General features: G+C 38.3%; 1 protein-coding gene across 1 annotated transcript in view; it reads right to left on the bottom strand.

Annotated features, from left to right (window-relative positions):
• Positions 1–22,994, bottom strand: part of ankrd34c (ankyrin repeat domain 34C) — a 32,149-nt gene extending 9,155 nt beyond the window's left edge. Inside the window, exon 1 of the mRNA XM_034686640.1 lies at positions 22,925–22,994. The gene's annotated coding sequence lies outside the window, so the exon portion shown is untranslated. The remainder of the gene's footprint in view (positions 1–22,924) is intronic.
• Positions 22,995–23,457: the final 463 nt, after the last annotated feature.

Below are 23,457 nucleotides of genomic sequence, written 5' to 3' on the forward strand. Positions count from 1 at the left end.
TCGATTACACGTTATTCACAACATCGCTGTTAAGAAGAATTGACCACAACAGAGTTGGACGAGCACACAACAGAGGACTAACCTAGCTTATTATAGAAACTGGAAAAAGCAGGAAATAGCTGGTATGATTTTTAACCCAAGGTTAAAGAAATATATCATCCTTTGAAAGTTACACGCTTATTGAGGTGGTCAGCAACATAACCCCCAGATTATATAAATTCTTTGAAGTTTTACATTTTGTTTTTTTGTAGCTGTTTCCCCTATTTCCAGTCATCAAGCTAAGCTAAGTTAGCTGGCTGGTAACAATGACTTTATATGTATCCAAAAGTTAGCAAGTTGTATCAGTGGTCTTATCTTACTCTGGACAAGAAAGAAAATAAAATGTCAACTTTTCCTTCAAAGGACTGAATAATGGGAAAGAGAATAAGATTTCCTCTAGAGTATGGGTGTTAGACAAAATAACAAAGAAGCTGTTAAACAATTTGAGCTCATATAGACAGACTGTAATTATCCTTCATTTTTTTCCATTTTGATATCTCCATTTGCATTTCAGGAGAGATGCTGAATTTCCCTTGTTGTTGTGATGCCGTTTGTGTTTCGTCTTTGGTGCTGAATACCTCTTTAAAGACTGAGTTTGACATTCTCTTGGCATTTGGTGTCTCATGCGATTGTATCAAGTGAATGTGTGGGCTGCGACAGCGATGAACTGGCACGAACCCTTGCTGCAGCTTTGCACTGGACTGCTCCATGCCTCCCTCCTACCTCGGCAGATTTGACCAAAATGCCTCCAGTGCAGCTTAAAAACCTGCCATCCCTCACATATACTATAAGGAATCACCCCCCCCCCCTCTCATCCACTCATGATTATGTCCCGTGAAGTATAACACATTTTCAGACACTTTGATCTTTTCATATTGAAAAGTGTTACTTTCTCATACTTAAAAATCCTGAAACGGTTCCACTCCTCCTCTGCCTCCGTCTGTTCCCTCACATCTCACGGTGCAAACCAACACCTGCCCTTCTGGTGAGCTGTAATTGAGTAGAGCATTATTCCGGAGCATTATACTGGCCACAATTTTGCTTGGTGATCATTGTGTATGTCAGCTGTATCCTAGGAGATTGGTGCATATCTAATAAGGAGTTTGTTACTCATTTTGCAGAGTGGGTACTTTGATGTCCTCTGTGTTGAATTTTATGTTTTTGCTTAACATCCTCCTAATGAAGCACGGTGCTCGAAGCATCAGAATTGGTTGCTTATCAACTCTACGTCCCACTTGTTAAGAGTTGTTGTGGAGCTTTTAATTGGATATTGGAATAGTAAGCGCTGAAATGGCCTTCCAGTAATCAAGTGTTCAAGACAGATCCACATATGACAGTAATCTGAACACCGTTAAGAGTTTTACCTCCAATCTCCCAACTGAAACACTCTCACTTGCTTCTTCATGAGTCATGTCAGTGTTTTCCCCTCCCTTGTAAATCAACAGGTGTTTTTGCAATTTATCTTGTGTAGTTCCAGGCAGAGCTTCTGGTTCTGTACAGCTGCCTCGCACCACAGAAGTAATTAGTGGCAAAATTGATGTTTTGGTGGGATCTGTCACACCTCCGTTCACAACATCAAATCAAGTCTGCCCCCCTCGAGCTGAAGCTCTCCCCGCTATCAAATAAGTTATCTAGTGAAACAGTATGGCAGAAACACACATGAACATATGTCTAATCTGTGTATCCACAAAACTGGGCTTTGCACAGCTTTTAGATCAAATAACTGGCTCGTCTAAACCTTTCAACAACTGCATTCATGGTGTTTATCCCAGTGGATTTGTAGAAAAACACAGAAATGGTTGATGTGGCTATAAATAAATGTCAGTGCAAACAGTGTTTGGTGCTGTGAATTCATCACATGCTGTCTCAGAGCTGTTTCTGTCAGAAGTTTGGGTCTGTTGGAGTCTGCGGGTACATCTGTGTGGATGAGTGGATGTTCTGACAGTGAGTTAGAGAACTTTACTCTGCTCACGGTTCACACCCCTGAGGCTATGACGTCTTTGACACCATGAGGCACTCTGTCCAAAATACACCTCCTCTGCAGCACAAGGTGGGGAAAGGAGCTTATTTGGTGTCTGTTGTTGTCAGTGACGTCAAATTGTTCCTGTCTGTCTGTCCTTGAGGATGTCAGGGCTCATCTGCAGAATCAGAAATGACAGGACCAAACAAGATCTGTGCAAAAGGAGCCCACACTTGGCGGCAGAACAAACAATAGATCTGAAGCCTCATAAACATGGCTGCAAGGCAGATACCTGCCACCTATTATTTTAGACTAAACCATGCTCCACTTGGCACATCCATAAATCATCACTGAGCATTGTCACCCTGTCATCCTATATGGTGGGTTGAATTTATCATCTCCCTTGCTATATATATATCAAACATGTTTGATCATGGGATCATAATCCTGCTCTGACTATAAAAAGATACTTAAAGGAGTTTTTGTTCATAGAGCTAATTGCTCTTTGTGCTCTGATAAGAACACGTGACAAGGGAAAGACAACACGAGTGCAGCAGGGTCTGATCAGCTGTGTCAGAAGGTGGGAAGAGCCTGCAGGTACAATAGGACATACAGAAGTCTGCAATTATTGCTTGGTGCTAAAAGAAAAAAGGTTTGAATTAAAGCTGCTTCACTGAACACATTCCAAATCACAAGAGATCAAGCAGTCTTTCACACACTTACTGGTTCGCTGGTGGAGGTGCTACAGCATGTTGGACTTCACTGAAGACTGAAGATTGTGTCCAAAATATTCAAACTCTACTTCCTATTTGATATCTGGGTAGTTTCATGTGGAGGATCTTACAGCAAACTTAAACAAAAAAGACTACTTAGCTCATTTTCTTTGCAGCATCAATGCTATTTTTATATTTCACACATTGCATGATAGTATGTAGTGCTTGGTTTACCATTGGTTGTACCTTACTCTCTACAATGGGTATGATGGGATATTTTGAAGACATAGCGATTATAAAGAGAGAGTATGTAGAGTATTGCACTATATATGGAGAGTATTGTAATTCTTACTTCATTTTCTGACCCTCTATGAAAAGCTCAACCTCACTGTATACCTGACTTTGTTCCAGAGAACGAAGTTAACACCTTTATGTTTATCAGGTATGCTATCTTTCTTAGAATAGCATTTGAGCATACTTACACTTGCTATTCAGCAATAACCACAAACCACAGCTCAGTTTAGCAATAAAGTCAACAGTTTACTTTGACAAATGGAACATCAAGGAATCATTAAACTTATCCGTATTTCTCCTCTTAGAGCCATTGGTGTCTGTACACAATTTTCCTGCAAATCCTTCCATTAGTTGTTCAATCAATCATTATTTATATAGCAGCAATTCACAAAAAAATGTTATCTTAGAAAAAGGTCTAGACTGTAATCAATGTTGTATTATCAACAAAGACCTAACATCAAGATAGGATAGGATCTAGTCCCATTTTACAGGCAGGACTCATCTTAATCCACTATGAGCAGAACACTTTGCAGCATTTAGCAAGTTACAGGGAAAACCTCCTTTTAAAGAAGAAGAGAGAAGAAAGAAATGTACCTTATTAACCCCCAAGGGGGAAATTCAATTTTCCACTCATGTTATTTTTTTTGGTCATGCTACACGCACAGTTTGGTGTATATACGTACAATTTTATGCACAAACATGCAGTGGACATGCACTTAGGGAGAGATGTCAGAGTGAGGATGCTGCCATCAACCAGCACAGCTGGGGGTTTGGTGCCTTGCTCAAGGACACCTCGGCAAGTGAACCAGGCAAGTAAACCAGCACCTCTCCGGCCACCAGTCCAAACTTTGTCCATGCTGGGACTCGAGCCGGTGACCCTCCGGTTGCCAAGCCAAGCCCCTATGAACTGAGCTAGTGCCGCAACCTCAAGCAAAACCAGATTCATGTTTAACAGCCGTCTGCCTCTGAATCTGTAGGAACTGCACATTAATGATATGATTGATCCTAATATTTATGGCTCTCAAAGTCAAGAGGTTTAATATTAGCATTTACAGTAATACATTACTGAAACAGTTCAGTTGGTACACAAGCGGTGGACCAACCAACCAGTCAACCGACCCTAGAACCAAGCTGCTAGCATCCATAATAATGTCCAGATATGACATCACCTTTCACTATATTACAGTTGAGTGATTGCCCGTAAGGGAAGCTATCTATGTTTCTATAAGATAAATGGCTGCAAGCAATACCAGCATCTTATCCCTAGCCTGTGTATTTCTCACGTATCTAGCTCACTCTCTAAATCTGGGCAGTTTAGCTTGCACATTTGGCAGACTTGCCTGTGTTTGTGTCCCGCTGTTTCATCACACAGATCAGGCAGGATTGGTATCAGAGTTCCAACAGGAGGTAAAGCAAGCAAGTGCTCTCCCTGCTTGAATCACAACTCTCCTGATTTCTAATCCCCTATCCTTTCTGATTTCACTTCAAAACAGGCATGGACAATAACACACAACTACAGTGGTCTGGCTGCCAGCCTGATGGCTGAAGTACCTGGTGGGAGAGTTAATAGATGTGATTAAAAGATAAAAAGCTTTGTTAAGGGAGAAGGGAAATTCATCTACATCCTGGTTGCCAGAGTGCTGGTGAGGCCTGTTGCACTAAGATCCTCTCTGGTGTTCCCCTGGGCCAGCAGCTCTCATACCTGACTGAGCAGATCTAGATGAGAACCAGTTATCTTTGCCTCACAGCACTCTACATCCCATCGTGGGATCACCTCTCCGAGTAGACATAGCAGCTTCAGATTCAATCAAACCTGAGTGGTACCTTTTACTCTGCATCTTTAATGTCCACCTGCAGTTACTTTAAGGGCAGGAGTGCACCAGCATGTCATTCATATTTAATAATAACAAAATAAATGGATAAAGGTGCGCATTTTGAGGACTTGTTTTTTTTCTTTTTAAAATGACCTGCAGGTAAAATGTGCAGGATGACAGTCACTTAAATCAGAGGGTGCAAAACAAAGATGCTGCTGATAGTGAAAAGGTCTGAAGACAGAGAGCTAGGAAGCAGGTAGAATTGGTGCGACCTCTATCTAAGCTCTCTTGTCCTCTCTTGGTTGTACTTACTGTAGTGATCACATTTTATTGCATAACTGCTTTTCATAATTGTAACCTAATTTAATCTAATCTGTATCTCACTGGTAAAATATGTGCCATAATTAGACCAGCTGACAACGTCTTTTACCTCTGGATACATGCAGGTTTAATTTGTGTTGCAGTAGGGTGAATCACAGACACTTGGGTACTGACACTTCACTCAGCATTGTGAAGGACCAATCACAAACAGGCATATTCAAAATTCATATAGGAATACATACAAGTACTTGGTTTGAAACTGCTGGGGAACAAATATAGCCAATACATTATTTTCAGAATGTTACACATTGCACAGGCTACTTATAAGTTATACTAGTCAGGTCCTGATATTATATTTTTACATCTTTGTTTGTGGTTTTTAATAGGGATGTGATGGGATTTTCACATATTTTGGAATAATTGTTTACTAGCCCCTGGTTGTAATGCCCTACAACCACTGAAAGCTGTTTACTTTTTTCCATTAAATAACAAAAGACTTCCATAATATCATTCCAAATATCATAGGAAAGCATAAGTGCAAGTTGCCGTTAAAATAGGTGTGGCTGTGAGATTGAGAACTGGAGAAAAATGAAGACTTCTGCGGTGTCGAAGAGATCTGGAAGGAACTTCTACGAAAAAATAAATAAAAGATTAGGTTAAGTGCAAACTTCATAGGTAAAATTGGAATATCTAGATCAGTGGTTTCCAAACTTTTCACTCCGCGACCCTCAAAATATAGGTGCCAAAGACTCGAGACCCCCACTGTCCCTCAAAGTGATTGAATGTGGCTTCATTTAGCTGGTCTGCAGAAAATTAGCCTACCTACATGAGCATGTGGCTGTGTTACCTATGCAGTTATGAATAAACCTACTGCTACTGATGCTTTTGGTAATTAACTGTTCACTAACCCTAAACTTAAGAGTCATCTGGCAAAAAGAAAGGCAGAAAACTAATTACATTTTCTATTTTCAAGGTTTTATTTCAAATTTAGCAACTGTTTTTGTTGATATCTTTTACTTTAATGGGTAAAATTTACTATTTTTAGATAACTTGAAAAAAAAAATCTGGAAGACATCTCACGACCCACCATGTGTGTCTCGCGACCCCCCAGGGGGTCCCGACCCACACTTTGGGAACCCCTGATCTAGATCATATCCATGCGTATATCATATATTCAAAGTATAGCTACAGCAACTTTGCACAGTCATTAAATGGGTCTCTCTCTTCTGGTGTCTGCAGGGGGTGCGGGAAGCTATTCGCATAATCTGCGAATAGTTAGCAGCAGCTATCCAGTAGTATTTTTGCTTGAAACGCCCATCCCAATTTCTAATTTATATGTCTTAATTAATGGTCTGTCTATGCCCGTATGGTTTAATATGTAAACTGTATCAGATTTGTTCTCACTTAGAGCAGAAAAGTGCTTCCACTTGGAAATAATGGTAAAGAAAAAACTTGGCTTGTCCAAAAATCTTGCCTAGTTGGTGAAAATCAATCATAACAAAACTGGAAACTCAAAAGCAATATTCAAAGTAAAAAATGTTTTCTTCGTAGCTAAGCTTATCGGGACAGTCTGACAGTTTTCTTTTCTTTAGATGATCTTCAGTACTGGAGCGAAAAACAAAACCCCACATCAAGGTGAAGACCCCAGTGAACAACCTGATGCAAACTTATTCATTCACCAGATGGAAATCTGTGACCGCCATCACAGCTTTACACAGGCATATCCATTAAGATTACATTAACTGATTAATTGACCACTTGGGAAATACAACCAATACATTGACAAAATGACATATTATCACTTTATGGTGTTGATGTATGTCTTAGACAACTGCTCTTTATCAATCCACCCTGCAGTCGTGAAGCAACAAGATAATCTATGAAGCAGACTTTAGCTGTTTCATTAACAACAAACCTCTTCCAAAAATGATCCAAACATAGAAATGCTCCTTGTTAAGTGAGAGGGAATACAGTGTGAGGTAGGCCTGCTTATATGAAGTACTGTTAATATGAAAAGTATTGATTTTTGCAGCTTTAAGTGTTTTATAGTGACTCAGTGTTTGAGCAGATGGAGGATGAACTGCTGTAGACCCTTTTCATTACGTCGGGCTCTCCCAGCATTTGTGTGAAGAGGAGTCAGATTAGTTTGGCTTGAATATCCGGGAGACAGAGCTCCAGTTGGCAGATTTTGAGTATGATATCTTGTTTGGTGAGATGAAGGCACCGTCTATTGTTTTGAAAGGCTTTCGAAGGCACTCAAAGGAAATACAAGATTTTCTAACTTCCCAGTGTAAATGCCAGGACTTTATTCTGAAGGGTCACACAAGGAATGATGGATTAAGCTCATCTTTGCTTTGACTTTAAAATTAGCTTCAAGGAGAAATTCATAATCCACTTCCTCTTCAGACATATTTTACTTGATGTGATGTTCCTGCAGGCTTTCTGGTTTTATCATATTTCTATACATTTGTTTAACCATAATGCTCCCAATGATAAATCAAAATCTAATTGAAAACATTCCAACAATTACTGCGAAGAGTTTATTCTCAAGGAATCCCAAATCTGTTCTCCTTTTAAGGCAAATCTCTTATGACACATATCCTGTGGAGTTGGAGACAAGAGTGCTGCTGGGATGTTTTCTGTGGCACGATTGTATCAGTACCATAATGTTGTGACTCATCTCATCTTGTTTTTTGCCTCCTCCTAGTACGAGGTTTGAAAAGTGTGTCACAAATTGCATGTGTATGAGTACACATATCCATTTTAAAGTTTACATGTATGTCATTTAAACAATTCACAGAGATGCAAGAAAGTCTTATGATCTTCTTATTGACTGTTCTATAATGCGTCTGGTCTGGCAGCACTTTAGCAGTGTGTTGTTCTCAGACTGGGATGCTTCTTTCTATTCAGTGGGACGCACAGTGGGCTGAATGGAGTGGGATTTCATTAGCACTGATCAAAGGGTTTATCATGCATTTCATTGTCCCTGTGTGTCTTGACAAAATGGTCACAAAGCAGAATCTGCAGCGGTGGTGTTATCGTGGTAACACATTTGATCCACATAAGAGGACAATAAGTTGCGTTTCCTAGGAAATGATGCAGCAGTTAAATCATTACTGAGCACAGAAGATACGCAAATCTGTCATGTTTTTAGACTGAACATACTCTGTCACTGCCAAACTCTTTGCACAAGCCTGCTCGATTCAATACATATGTGCTTCATGAGGAGGAATCTTAAAAGTAGCCTGTACACAGCCAGCTGTAGTTGTCTTGGCACACAAATTGGTAAGTAGATATCAGGGAGGAAGATTTTAGATAATCACCACGAAATCAATTACATGCTCCACAGTTTCACTGCAACAACACACATCCAAACCTGTAATTTTTCAAACACTGCTTTCTCCACAGCTGTGCTGCTGCAGAATTGAAGTATTTTTTCTCAGTTGTTATTGTCTTCACAGTTATGCATGAAAATTTGAAAATTACGCTCAGTCTATTAGAGGTTTATCTCAGTCACTGGCTGTTGGCTTTTCTTTTTTGGCAAGCTAAAAACCTGTTGTATCATGAGTTTTGCACATCTACAGTCTAGAAGAGATGTGGCTCTCTGTGTGTTTTACAGTGTCACTGCTGAGACAGGCACAGATGGAGGGGATGTGCCCTAAATAAATATGTAAGTAGCCATGCTGGGTTCCTGCTCCTCCTGCTGCTCCCACTGATGCTATTGATCTAATTGCTCTTTTAAAGCCTAAATGCCTCAACTGAGACGTTCTCAGTGTAAACTAGTCAGCAAGAAATAAAGAGGGGCCACAGAGTTCTCAACTGTGAGCTCCTCCTTTTGTGATCATCTCATTCATTTATTGCCATCATGGGTTTTAAGGCTAAAATATAACAGTAATTGGTTCATGTAATAATTATGTGCAATTAGACTCCATTCTTGTACAAGTGCAAGAAAGTTTGATGTAATGCACGCAATTAGATCAAGTCCTGTGTCTTGGTTCTCTTAACCCTTTAATGTCTCATACAACACATTCACATTTAGCCAATGTCCTCACTTTAACAGCTGCTGAGCGCAGGAGAGTGAATAATGAACTTTTCACTGAAACATCAACAAGAATAATATGTTATTTATTTTTAGGAAAGATTTATGTGGACCCCAATCCGGGGCAGGCAGCAAGAGAGCATTATTCATGAGGGACTGTGGACGGAGCTGAATGAGGTCATCCAAAAGAAAAAAAAGAATGCAAAAAATAGACAGGGAATACAGAAATATTCTACCCCACTTTTCATTTTTTTCATGATATACATATTATATTTTAAGATCATTTTAATTTGATTATCAGATTATAGATTTTCCTTTTTTTAGAATGAATATTCTTCTATTTTAATTGATCTTTTATTTGAAAACTGATTCAGTGTCGGCCACTAAGGAGAAATATGAGATATATTTTACAAACTATTTAGACTGTCCATGGACATCTTTGAAACCCTTCTCCCTTCTTGTCTGTACCTTAAGCATATGAAAAGTTGACAATTACAGATACAACTTTTCCATTTCATAAAATTAACACATTTGCCCACCAAATTATACATTTGAGTTACCTTCTACTAACACTGTCTTGCACAGAAGCCCCCTTTTGATGTTGCAGTTGGAATTACTATACCTTGAATTTGATTTTATGCTAATCTAAAGAGGTTAAAGGAAGTTAAAAGGTAATTCTCGTATACATATTTCCTTCACAACATAAAATACAATCCTACTAATCCTAACACAGTGACTGAATGAATGCACACATTGAGCTAAGAACACCAACAACACAATCTAATCTGTTTTTAGATAATTCTGCATGTCCTACATAGAAGAGGTATGTCATTACGTCTAATCATTTTGCACTGCACCTTTATGCAATGTGCCTCTGATAATGGAAAACAGATATTTGACAGAAATTGGTGTGAGGCTATTTTACATCAAGATAAACAGCAGTTTTGAGGTGTTCAAAGAAAGAAGCTGTCACTGAATACTCATCCTTGGAAGATGGTTGGCCTGGGCGATGTGATCATGCACAGCCAGGTGTGTACAGAAGCTCAGTGAGGCACAGGGACAGGTTTATAAATAAACCAAATAGATGCTGGTGTCATCAGTGACCCTTGAGATGTGGCTTTGGAAAGAGAGGAAAGGCCGACGTTTATCCTGTAGAAACTAATAAAGTAGTGTCTCTCAGTTGGGAGGTGAGTCAGCCCAGAATAGCTTCATTAAAGAGAAGCAGCGCTCTGATCATGTCTCTGAGGTGAAATGGCCACACGCTGCACCGCACATCCAGCCAAGACCACCAACAAGGCTTGCAATATAAACGGTTTCACAATAAATGCACATCCAGGCTCTAAAAAAGAAAAGAAGGGTTGGTGTTTAAGTCCCTTCTCATGGTGAAAATCACCAAATAGAAAAAAACAACAATCATTTCATCAAGCAGCTTTGTTACATAATGATATGCAGATTGACTAAGCTGTCATTGCACCTCCCTGACACAAATATTCATCTGACATGTTATGCTCTGATGCCCTTCAACTACTCAAAAGGTTGACATAATTATAAGACTCCTGCATTTTTTCAGTGGAACTATTCACAGCCAGTTAGCTTAGCTTAGCAAAAGAGGAAACATCTTGCCTTTGTAAAAATCTAATGATCCATAAGTCCAAAGCTCACAAAACAAAATGGTTTGTTGGTCAGTTCTCACCTTAAGAGTCCTGACAGGTGTTTTGTTTGCTTTATGTCCTAGCTAAACTAAATTAAGCTTATCTAAGCTAAGCTAAATTAAGACTCTCAACAAAATAATTTTCATTTAAGTCATTAAACATGGAGACAAACTGTACAGGTGATGTTAAGATGTGTTTCACTGTGGTGTACTCACTATCTGAATGGCAGGGTTAAAACAAAAAGGGCACACGCTGTACTTTCAGGGTACCAACAAGCATTAAGTTTCAAACATGTGGGGCATCCAATATGGCTATGAGATTATCTGGAAGGGTGCATCAGGGAGGTTATTATGTTGAGGGTTTTTTTTTTTCATGTTATTTGGTGACATGTTGATCAAACTCATAGACTGCATAAAATATGGACGTAGTATCCGTGACGTCACCCATCTGTTTCTGAAGCGCTGTTTTGAGGCCGAGTTCGAGCAATTGTGACGTAAAGAGGCGGGCTTTGAGCCTCCTAGCCAACAGCTACAGTGTTCCTGCCTGTCAATCCAGTCAGCTGTGCCTCTCATTGGAAGACTCGTAATCTAAATATCTTCGAAATTGCCTTTTGTACCAGGCTGTAAACATGTTTATTTCTGCTGTAAAGATTGGGTTTTTTGAATTGGTGTGTAGGTGGTTTCTGGTACTTCCGGAGCCAACCTCAAGTGGATCCTCGATGAACTGGAGTTTTTAGCACTTCCGCATTGGACACATATTTTTAGACCGGAGGTTGCCGTTTGATTCAACTGCATAATTATTGCATGAGAGGTGTTTCCATTGTTTTGTATTATCACTGGCTCTACTCATGTGCACAAAAGACCTGAAAAGTACGGAAAGTTTGGATGGACTGCATGTGTGAAGGCAAACAACCAAAATGTTCACCACTTTCTCTGTATTTTTTTTTCTTCCAGCCCCCTAGTAAAATTTTCACCTAAGGTCAAGGTGAGCTGATGTGAGAGCACAGCAGGTAATATTCTGAAAAATTCCCTGCAAGCAAGTGGGCGGGCGTGATGGCATTTATATCATGCAACCAGTGCAAATCCAAAAGAGCAACACCAAACGGGGTGAACAAAAACATCTGAGGTTGAAGAAGACCATCCTTTTCAAGATGAGAGCAGGAAAGATGTCTGCACATCCGTCTGTTTTCATATAGAATGTAGCATTGATATAGTGTCAGAGTTTTGAAGTTTTGATTTTATTATTGTGTCATCACCATAGACTGTATAAAATATGGACGTGACGTCACCTATCTGTTTCTGAAGAGCTGGTTGAGGCCAATCGTTATTGGAAGACTTGTAATCTCAATATCTTCGAAATTGCCGTTTAAAAAAAAGAAATTCTACCCCCTCACAGTGTGTGCCAATTAAGAAATGAGCTACCCAGACTACACCCGTCTTTTGTACCAGGCTGTAAACATATTTACTTCTGCTGTAAAGATCAGCTTTTTCTTGTGGTTTTATGTGGTTTCCGGTACTTCCAGAGCCAGCCTCAAGCGGATTCTCGATGAACTGCAGCTTTTAGCACTTCCGCACTGGACTCATATTTTTAGACCGGAGGTTGCAGCTTGGTCATCACACTTATATTTATATGCCCAGGTCACCCAGGCCCAGTCCAGGGTTAGAGGGCATATAGTCCTAATCATTGTCACAGAGCAGGAGAAGAAAACGAAAATTAAAAAAAGACTACCTAAAGATCTTTTCTTCTTTTCCAGACTTTTGAGATAAAATCAGATAAAATCAGCAAGCTTGAATAAATCCAACTTAAACAGCCGTTCCAGGTTTTTCCTCATTTGGCTGCCACAGTATTTCATGTTTTTGATGAGCGATTTCATTAAACAATAACTCTCCCGGGTCATCATATTTAATTTAGTACAAAAGGAAATGGGACTCGGTTCCAACTTCATCCAAATCGCACAGCTCAAAAAGCCTGTTTGCCATTGGAATATTTTTGAGTCAATCAACCTCATTGGACAGAGGACGAATACCAAATCCTAACTGTGGCAACAAAGGATCTTTGACTTCTAGGTAACTGAAATTTTAACTGTAATTTAGGGATGATTGGGATATTTTGGAACATCTGTGATATTTTTCTTACAAATTTAGAGGATAAAAACAGTTAAGTGTGTTTCCCTGTTTCTCTATATATTGACAAACACAATTTGTTCACCTGTCGTGTGTACGTCATATGTGTCTTAAAAGGTCAACTAAATTAAGTGCTTTTGATTTGTAAAAGATCAATAATGTGAATGGCAAAGACCATGCTGAAGGGACGGCTGTTTGGTCCCTTACCTTCACTCATACGGTCTAGTCACACACAAAAATGCATGGAAGTCAATGCAAGGGGAAACTGTTGAAGCAATGTCATTCATTCATTGTGTTGTGGCTTAAATCTTCTTCATTATAGTCAGGATAGTTTCAAAAGGAACATTTGGTAAACAAGAATGTCTTGCAGCAAATGTATTGCAGCACATCTGCTCATAAAATATCTTCAGAAGTCCTGTCAAAGCGGATGCATGTTGAGGCATGAAAATGTCACTTCTCAGGTCTAGTCAGTGTTTCTTGGCACACAAAGCAGGAACAATGCAAACCCAATGACACAGAGAAGCTGGATACCTCTAATGGTGAATTTGTTGGAAGAAAACACCTTAAACAAAAACAACAATGTTGTTGTTGTGTTTCCCCCTATGTTTCTTTTGTTGTTAATTAATGGTTTGAGGGACTCTCATTTGGACTCTAGTAACTGCCCTGCTGTCGTATCCTCACTGTCATGGATTCCTCTTGTGAGTGAGTCTCTGACGTAAGAGAGGTCTTTTCACGATGCGTTGAGCCATAGTTACTGCTGAGCTCCATACTAAGCAGACTGACATAAACCAGTCCCAACAGGCACGACACTGATGTAGATATTGCAGATTTTAATTGCTGGGCTTCCACTGCAGGTGTCCTGAACCCACCCTGGGACAATTTTTAAATGGATCTGTCATTCAGCCCATCTCCTTTGTGGCTGGCTGGTTCTCAGTTGATGCAGGTCTGTAAAGGCTGGTTTTCATGTCACGGCATCTGAAGGAGAGGATGCCTAGTTTCAACAATCGCACATGGCAACAGATGGTAGTAAGGAGCTCCAAGCACAAGTGGGTGGTCTGCCGGTGATGTGAAATGTCAGCCCACTCAATTTAAGGTGTGCCTAATCTCACCGCCCTTGAGAAATGATGAACTTGCTATTTCATCCTCTCTCCAATATCCTGAACGTAATCATATATCATTAACTGTTCTATATTTTCACCCTCACCATCATGTGTCACGGTGTGGTCCCAGCAGATTTGAAGACCGTGTCAAAATAAATTAGCTGTAGATATTTATAGGACGCAAAGATTATATTTCCAAATCAAAGCCATACGTATGATTACATGCAGTGCCCTCTCGGCTTCAGGAGATGCACACCAACCCTTCCTTTGCCTCTTCCTTTTTTATTGTGTCGTCATGGTGATGGGTTTTCGTCTTTGTGTCTAATTAAAGAGGTAGCTTTAGATGTATTGACTATCTCACATCACAGAATACGCTGTCTTCCAATACCTTTGCTGGTGTCGTCATCACGCGGTGAGTCTTTAAGTAGAAACATGCGCTTGCACCAGGCACTAACACATCACAACGGAGACTGTCGATGCACTGTTATTTAGTTAAACTGTTATTATTGATTTTCCTCATCACATGAACACACTCACAAATAAACTCCACATGACCTTTGCTGACAGACACTGGTGTCGATAAACAAGTTTCACAGATATTTTTTTCAGGAGGTGTGAGAAATTCCCAAATTTATCCTGGAGTGTTTATGAGATCAGAAACTTCTTAATTGAAACACATAGTTTCCATAGTTACCAGGAGGATAAGTCAATGCTTGCCAGTTTTAACATGACTCCTCAAGTCATGATTTCCATGGCTTCTTTTAGATTGGACATTATGTAACACATGATATTCTCTTTTTTTTTTTAATTAACATTCCAGTTTTTGGCAAGAGTTTTAGGGAAATTAACAGTCCAGGTGCAGCTAGGTAGCAGGATTCTCAAGTCAAAAATTAAACACAGTCTAAAATGCCCACAGACTGAAAACTGAAGGCAGCTTGGTGACAGAGCGCAAACAGAAATAGTTCAAAGAAGCATCCTTTTTTGTTTGGTTTGAAAAAAGAAAAGGAGATCTTCATTTGACCTTATAAAGAAGGAATAACCTTTTTCCACCCTAAATATTTTGTGAAGTACTTTCACAGGAGTTCCTTTATTTGAGCTTAACATTAATCCCTCTGGCATTAATGTATGTAAAAGCTATTTGTGGCACACTCAAAAACTACGACTGATGTTGACAGTGTTTTTTTCTTACAGATTTAGAAAACCAATCAGGCAGAATAATGCTGGAGGGTCCTTTACATGACAGGTGAGGATGCTTACCATACAGGTTAATAAAGCCTTGCTTGTTCCTACTGATCAACTTGAGCTGACTTTGACTGACCTCCTTGCATTATTATCATTTATGATTTTTTTTATTACAAGATGATTGCATTTTCTCTTGTTAGGGATGTCATTACACAAGCTTTGCGTCATTAGTGTTTGTTCTGTGTCTCCAACATGTACTAGAAGTGTGGCTAACAACTGGAGTGCTGCTCTGCAAAAGCAGTGGAACAATACCCTCTTGTGTCGGCTGATGAATCTGCAGTCTGTGTAATCTACAATGCAGCACAAGATTGTGTTCTAAAAATATATATACTCAATCTGGTGTAAACTTTATAACATTGGTATAATTTCTGGGGTATTTGTGTTACTGCACTCGACACAAAATAAGGTTTCAAATGATAGCATTAAAACGTGATCTAACCTGGAAACCCTCCTTAAGTGCAATCTCTGCACTTTTAAAATGAAGGCAATTTTGTAAAGCAGCAATGGGTGGATGACCTGGCCTGCGATGATATCTTTAAATAACGTTAAATTATATATGTATGATGTATTTGAGCTAATATTTTTTAATAAACTTAAACAACATTTGAATGGAAATTTTTGAATTTTGTTCCATTGAATCTTATTTTTCCAAAACTAAATGTGGTATTATAAATTTTGAATTCAATTCAGAATTTTTTTTTATTAACCCATTAATCAAGCGCCAAACATTGTCATGTGGTGTTGGCATATAAAATGTTAATTTAGTCTACTTTTCAAAATAAACTCAGTTTGCAATACCAATTTATAATTACATTACATTACGTGCCGTTTTCTACGTGATCCATTTAAATTTGAATGAGTTTTAATTATTTAGCATTTTCTTGTCATAATATTCAACATCCCATTACAGGATAAAGTCACACCAAATGATGAACCACACTACTTTACTTTTCTTTTTTTATATGCAAAGCTTTTGGGTTTTTTTTGTACTATGTGCATTTAGCAAATATTAAGTCTTAATAGATTCCCAAGAGTTAAGATAAAGCAATTTCTACTTAAAAATTCCATATAATCATGATACAAACAGGTTTTGAGTGATTCAAGACTGGTTGTCTGCACATGACTCCACACCCTCTGAAGGAAATACTCTGTACTGTTCTGGTTACTGCTTGGTTTAGGTGAAGGGTTTCACCTGGGTAGAGCTGGCAAGAGGAGGATGACTCAAACCCAATGTAGATTTTTTCAGCATTGATATCACTAAAACATGTCTGAAGATGTATCTATTGTTCAATTGCAAAATTGCAAAAGTTTAAAATGATGGTAAAGACAATTGGGGTGAGCCAAAGAGGGTGTAACGTAACCAAACCGATGCAATGTGGCGCTATGTAGAGAAAGGGGCACTTTTATACAATGTCAAGATCTGATTATTCAGAAGTTAACCAATAATCACGTTGTTTTTTGCTTTCTGTTGTCTTGATTATCAGTAGCAATTTTGTATCATTTTATTTCTATGTGCTTTTTTATGGTTTGCCACCTGGCATCAATTGCTTATAAATAGGCCACACCTACCTATTAGGTGAAACGCTGAAGAAAGCATTAGGCTAAAATGCGTATGTCAATTTCTGACATGTTTGGCCTCCCGCAGCAGAGCCTTCAGCCGCTCTGCTCCCCAGCTCTGGAACTCTCTCCCACCTGACCTCCGTAACACTGACTCAGTCCCACATTTTAAATCTAAACTCAAAACTCATCTGTCTGGCTTACTCCATCGGACCACAACTCCACTGTCCATTCACTTAATACTTTTAAATTGTATTTTATTTACTGTTTGTTATTTAAACTCTGTTTGTTTTATTGTTGTAAGGTGACCTTGAGTGTCAAGAAAGGCACCTATAAATAAAATGCATTATTATTATTATTATTATTATTATTATTATTATTATTATTATTATTATTATTATTATTATTATTATTATTATTATTATTATCATTATTATTTTATTATAATTATTTATTATACTATTATTATTTATTATTTATTATTTATTATTTATTATTTATTATGATTATGATTATGATTATGATGATGATTATTATTATTATCATTATTATTATTATTATTATTATTATTATTATTATTATTATTATTATTATTATTATTATTAAATGTTTTGAACTTTATTATGAGTGCTGAGATTTTTCCCTTTATATTGTCTACTTTGGGTCAGCACCAAGTGTTTTTGAATATTTTTGAGGGAGCACGACTACTTTTTTTTTCTGACAATGGCTTCGTACTGTCCAGTTTATCTACAATACTCAGTGCATGTGTAGTGGTTTTGCTTTGGCTTTCCCTTTTAAACGAATAGATCAGAGTGAGAGATTGATCAGTGTTAGGTGTGTTCTCAACTACAAGACATGGTAATTGCTGTAGATGTCTTGGTAGAGCATACAGGAGGAGGAAGGATACATATCATCATTACTAAAACAGAATGACCTGCTGTGTCCACACATTCAGAATTTAGATTAGTATTCGCACATGGCACTCCTAATTGGGTAGTTTGAATATTTTCAGTAGTGTATAGCTCATTTGTGAAAGGGGGTTAGGCGTATGTTACAACCACTGCCATGCCCCCTATCCGATGTGGCCTATTAACCCCTGCTGTGGAGTGTTCTGTGTGTGTGTGCACGTGGCTGAGTGAGCATTCATCTAGGCTGCATTGGGTTTGACCTGTGATGCTGGCTGAAGGAGCCTGATTGGCATGCTGCTGGAGGTGGAGGCCAATCAGAGGAGAGCACCTGCATGCCCTGTCTTTAAGGCCCTGACCTGTTTAGCAGTCTGTGCACAGCCATGATAGAATCCTGCCACTGTGTCTCCTGATTGTTTAGTGTTGTTCTGAATATAACTTATAAAACTTGGTTAATCTGTGTCTGAGGCAATCACTGGGTTACTTTGATTGAACTGGACTGGGGCTTAGATTAGTTTTTTACATTCACTCACCATAGTATTTTTCTGTTAGTTACACTTGGTACTAGTACTGGGTGATACCACACTTTTATGAATCGGTACGATACAGATTACTTTTTTGGCAATTTATTCAAATACCTGATACCCGATACTTTCAATGATTTAAATAAATACATATAATGCAACCCTTGAAAGTCAAGTCCCATGACAAATACTGTTGATTTAAAAACTTTAATATACAAATCATTTGCTGGCCTTTTTTAAACAATGACATAAATGTAGAAAAACACATAAATAATAGATAATCAACATCCTATATTTAAATTCTCTGAGTGGAATGCTTAAAACTGCCTCTTCACCATGACTACTGTTAAAATGACACTGTGATCATGATGTCTCTGAATTTGTCGGGACAAAACTTTGGAGTAAGTTACCCTAAAAGAATCAGAAGTGAAACTTGCGCTTTTATTTCGCATTTATTAATTAGTATCAAAGTTTTATTAGAGTAATCAATACTCAAATGAGTAGCGTGTAAATATCGATATATCGATACCATACCATCGATATCGACGCCCACCACTACTTGGTACACAGTGCTGTTCCTTAGTTATTTGGTTTGGTTTGTGAGCATGTAAAGTTAAGGGTGTATTTTGTTCTTTTCACTTTGAACAAGTTAAATTTCTAATCTAAGTTAATACTCCTTCTGTTTTAATCTGTAATTGATTTGTTCAGCACCCACAGGTCCACTCAGTTGAATTTTGTATTGAATGATTTGTATTGTATTTGAATTTACCATCACATCTGGTTTTAAGTTGCTTATCTTTACCAATGTAAAATCAATGGGAAAATATTTAAATATTTGTAAATAAAAACTGTAAATATCCTATGGTTGGGAGAAAAAACAAGACACGCGGGGCAAAACCAGCCACACCATGATGATCTAGTGTGATGCCACATGAAGTTTCCAGCACTTGGCAGTTTGCATTTCAATGCTATCATTCCAACAAAATATATACTGCAATATGTGCATGTAAATTTACACTTTTTTTAAAACAAAAAAGTAATTAATAAATCAACAAAGAGTGTCACACTAATAAACACAGAGAGATGGAACTGGAGTGTGAGTGCCATAAGGATTAGGTGTAGTGGAAAAAGTGACAAGAGACAGCTAACCTTCCAACCCTCCCATGATCTGAGATGTTTTCTGGCCTTTCTGGTTTATTATGGACCCTTCTTCCCCAAAGGTCTCAGAGCAGTTGCCATGTAAATTTCACAATGTCCTGTCACAGCATATGATTTCAATTTTTCTTAAACACAGCAGACACTAATATGAAATCTGGACTTTGAAACTCAAAAACAAAAAATGTTCAAGGATTCAAGGTTTTTTATTGTCATACCAACCGAAGCTGTCCCATGATATGGAACGAAATTTTGTTTCTCAGGTCCTGTATAAAGCCACAAAGAACAAACAATTAAAGGAAGACAGCAGTAATAAATATAAAAATATGCATATTGTGCATGGACTGATTGAGTTGTTTATGTCATAGTGCAATTGAATGTGCAAATGTACAATGTGTAAGTTTTGAGGTAGTCTGTTTTATAGTACTGTTGTTATTATAACCACACACCATCTGGTGTTAAGACAGCATGCTAACCACTACACCATCCTGCACGCCTGTATTGATCAGTCAGATTTATTTTTAACACCATAAAATGTCAAATAAGCCCCTGGCAGACAGAGATGAAGAACTCAAAAATAATTGAGCAAGTGATGACTGAGGACCTGACTTCTTAAAATCATCAAAACAAAGTGACCCCTCTCAAAAGTAGCAGGGAAATGTTCCAACGTAGATCTGTCTGAAAAATCGAATGAAAAAGTGACCATTGAAGACCTGCCGCAACTATTATATATATTATTATATCACTATTTAGAAAATGACCATGGGATGCCTGATGTGACAGTCATCAAAAAAAGACCAATGATGACATGTCAGAAAAAAAACCATATTTTTTTTCACCACCTTTGGCATGTTGTATAAATATTTGAACAATAGGAACAACTGGGGACCTGTAGTCAGGTACAAAAATTATCAGAGAAGAGACCACCACGACCCTGTTGCAAAATAATCAACTGAAAATGTGACCCTCATTGCTGAAGTCTTCAAAGTTACCATACCAAACATGTTGCAAAAAATCATCAAACAAAAGTGACCACCAGGACCATGTAGTGTTCTGTAGTTTATTTCCTTATTCTGAAAAGTCCTGTGCAAATTAATATCTGCTGTCTCTCTTTCAATTCCAGTTTGTATGTATTCTTTAAACCAGCTGATAAAAGCATTCAAATCAATAAGGAGAGATCCCCCAAGTATTTCCTCTGCAGTGCTTTACCCTCTCCTCTGGGATTGGCTGCACTGCATTCCCAACATCAGCAGCAATGGAGCTATCATACACTCACCATTCACACACAGTTGCAGGGAATGGGACATCAACAAAAACAACACACCAGACCAAATATAAACTTCTCTGTCTCTACTCAAAACATGCACACACAGAAGTTTACCAAAGCTCAGCTTCCACAACTTTGATGCTGTTGTTTGCACATGATATGTAGATTGCAATGCCTCACAGACACATGGTGATGTTGTAGGTTGACAAAAGTTTTTAAAGTTGCATTTTTTTCTGTCTTCCCCATGGCCCCCGTTTCTGCCTCTGACAGGACAGTTTTACCCTGCCCTGGGAGTTATGGATTAGATTATATGAATAAGAAAGAAATCATCATCAAGTACAGCTGTAAGGCTACAGCTTTCTGTAGCAATCTCTGCAGAAACAGTTCGTAAAGCCTGTATGTTTGTAGTCCAATCACTACTTTCATCTTCCAGCTCTCTTCCTTGGCCAGTTTAAAGAGGTCACATCTCTATGGAGGGGGGCCTGGAGTGAGCTTAGACCCTTGCTGTGGCTCCTGGATCATGACTTCCAGAGGGGATATAAGGATACAAAACTTGTCTAAAGACAGAGAGACATTTCCACAGCACTATTTTGTATGCAAACAAATGAGGCACACACTCTTGTGGGGGTTTGATGAGACTTTTTCCTGGGGAGACTAGATAATTCCTACTAATGACACCCTCAGAGAGAGAAAGCAGGGGGAGCTTGGGATTTGGCTGACTGCAGAATGATGCAGACGTGCATGTGAGGAATGTCTTCACGGTTTAACAAGCTAGCTTTGAACATCATGGGGCACAGGCATGGCTGATCAATGATGCAGAACAACAAAAAAATGAGAGCCTTATGATGCATTTTGCAAGAAACAAGCAGAAGATATCTGTTTATGTGTAATGTAATAATCGTGTGTCTTTGAATAGCCCTGCTGCATTGCTTCGTGCTCCAAAATACTAAGTACAGTGCACATCAGTGGCTGAATTAAATCTCCAGCAGAGGGCAGCATGGATGATTTCTATTTATAGTAGTTGACTAAGATTTCTTGAGGGGATTAGAGGCTTCCTGAGGATGCATTGCTCTGTTTTCAGGGAGAAAATGCCCATTTTCTTGACTGAGCAATAACAGGAGTCTGTGCAGCAGTGCACACATTTATTTACAAAATAAAACCCTCTGGCTCTATTCTCGCATTTGTGTGGTAGTGTTTACCTAACAGCATTGCAGCATTATTTTGCATGTGCTCATTAGGGACACTCAGGTGGGATGCTTTGAATGCATTAGATGCTGATGTCACTTTGATATTAGTTATTTGAGGTTTGTGTGAATGAACAATGTTAAAAGCAAGGCATCTTTTACACTCATCTCATATCTCTGAGAAGACTTTTGCCTAAACCATTTTTGGCAGCACTAAACTTGACTCAGTTGCTATGGACACGGATGATGTTTTCTCTTTATTTTTTCAACCTTTTTTTTTCTATCTGTGTCCATGACAACAAAATGGCTGTTACAGGAAATGGTATGCGTTTTAGGACCAAAGAGATGAAGGAGAGGAAATGTGTTATTTGATTAGTGGTAGGTTAACAAAGCTGAGGAATAATTGTTCATGAATTTACTATTTATTTCCCTTCATGCCTACATGACGCTAGTTTGTGTTCTCTTTGATCTTCAGATAACATCAGAGTTTTAATCTGTGGAAACATGACACCCTCCACAGTGACCCTTTTCATTTTTACTATTTTAAAAGCATTTTAGGTAAGGCAAGGGAAGGCAGCTTTATTTGTATGGCGCATTTCATACACAAGTGCAACTCAATGTGCTTCACATCAAAACATTAAAAGCATTGGAAACATTTAGCCAAGCATAAAAGAACACAATTAAAATGACAAATATAATAAAACAGAAAAGAAAAGGAAAATTAGAATATATTAAAAAATACATTAAAATGTTCATTTAAAGTGAGTTAAAATGAGCTAAGATAGGAAGGCAGTGGCAAATAAAAAAGTCTTAGTCTTTGATTTAAAAGAGGTGACTTCCAGCAGGATTTTAAAGTCTATTCTCTGACAGACAGGAAGCCAGTTTAGGGATCTAAGAACTGGAGTGATGTGATCTACTTTTTGGTCCTTGTTTTTCTTATTTTATGCTGATGTGGAGGATAATAGGAGGTCAAACAAGAGACAAAGATATTTGTACCAAAATAAGGAACTCATCACACAGTGAGAGAGTCTTCACCTGAGCCTCAAGGCAGGATGAAGCCTGTTAGAAGAAGGGGTGGCAGGATATCCCTGATGACCGTCTTCCCCCTACCAGCATAGATGTACCTTGTAAAACATAAGTGGAAAGAAATCAAAATTGTTCATCCGGCAAACAAACACCTGTAGTGTAATTTGTTCACATTGTTTTTTCATTACTCTTTTTATAAAAAACTGAAAAAGCTTCAACTCACACATACTATAAGCCATTTATTCACCTAAATTAAGCACATCATAAAGTCTTTTTTTTTTTTTTAGCAAACTTGAAGTGTAAACACATACTTTTTAACACACAGTAGGAAGTATTGTGTATATCCAGAACAACACTTAATAATCTGTTATGATAATATTGGGAAAATGTAAGCAAATATGAGACTATTGTGAGTTATTCTTACTCCTCCAATAAGCTCATTTAAGCTGTGTTATAACACTCAGCTGATAACAGACACTTTATAACATGGTATATCGTTTGTTGTTATATAAAATCACATCATTGTATTGTCATGACTGATA

Source organism: Notolabrus celidotus, chromosome 6 (genome assembly GCF_009762535.1).
Source record: "Notolabrus celidotus isolate fNotCel1 chromosome 6, fNotCel1.pri, whole genome shotgun sequence".
NCBI lineage: Eukaryota > Metazoa > Chordata > Actinopteri > Labriformes > Labridae > Notolabrus > Notolabrus celidotus.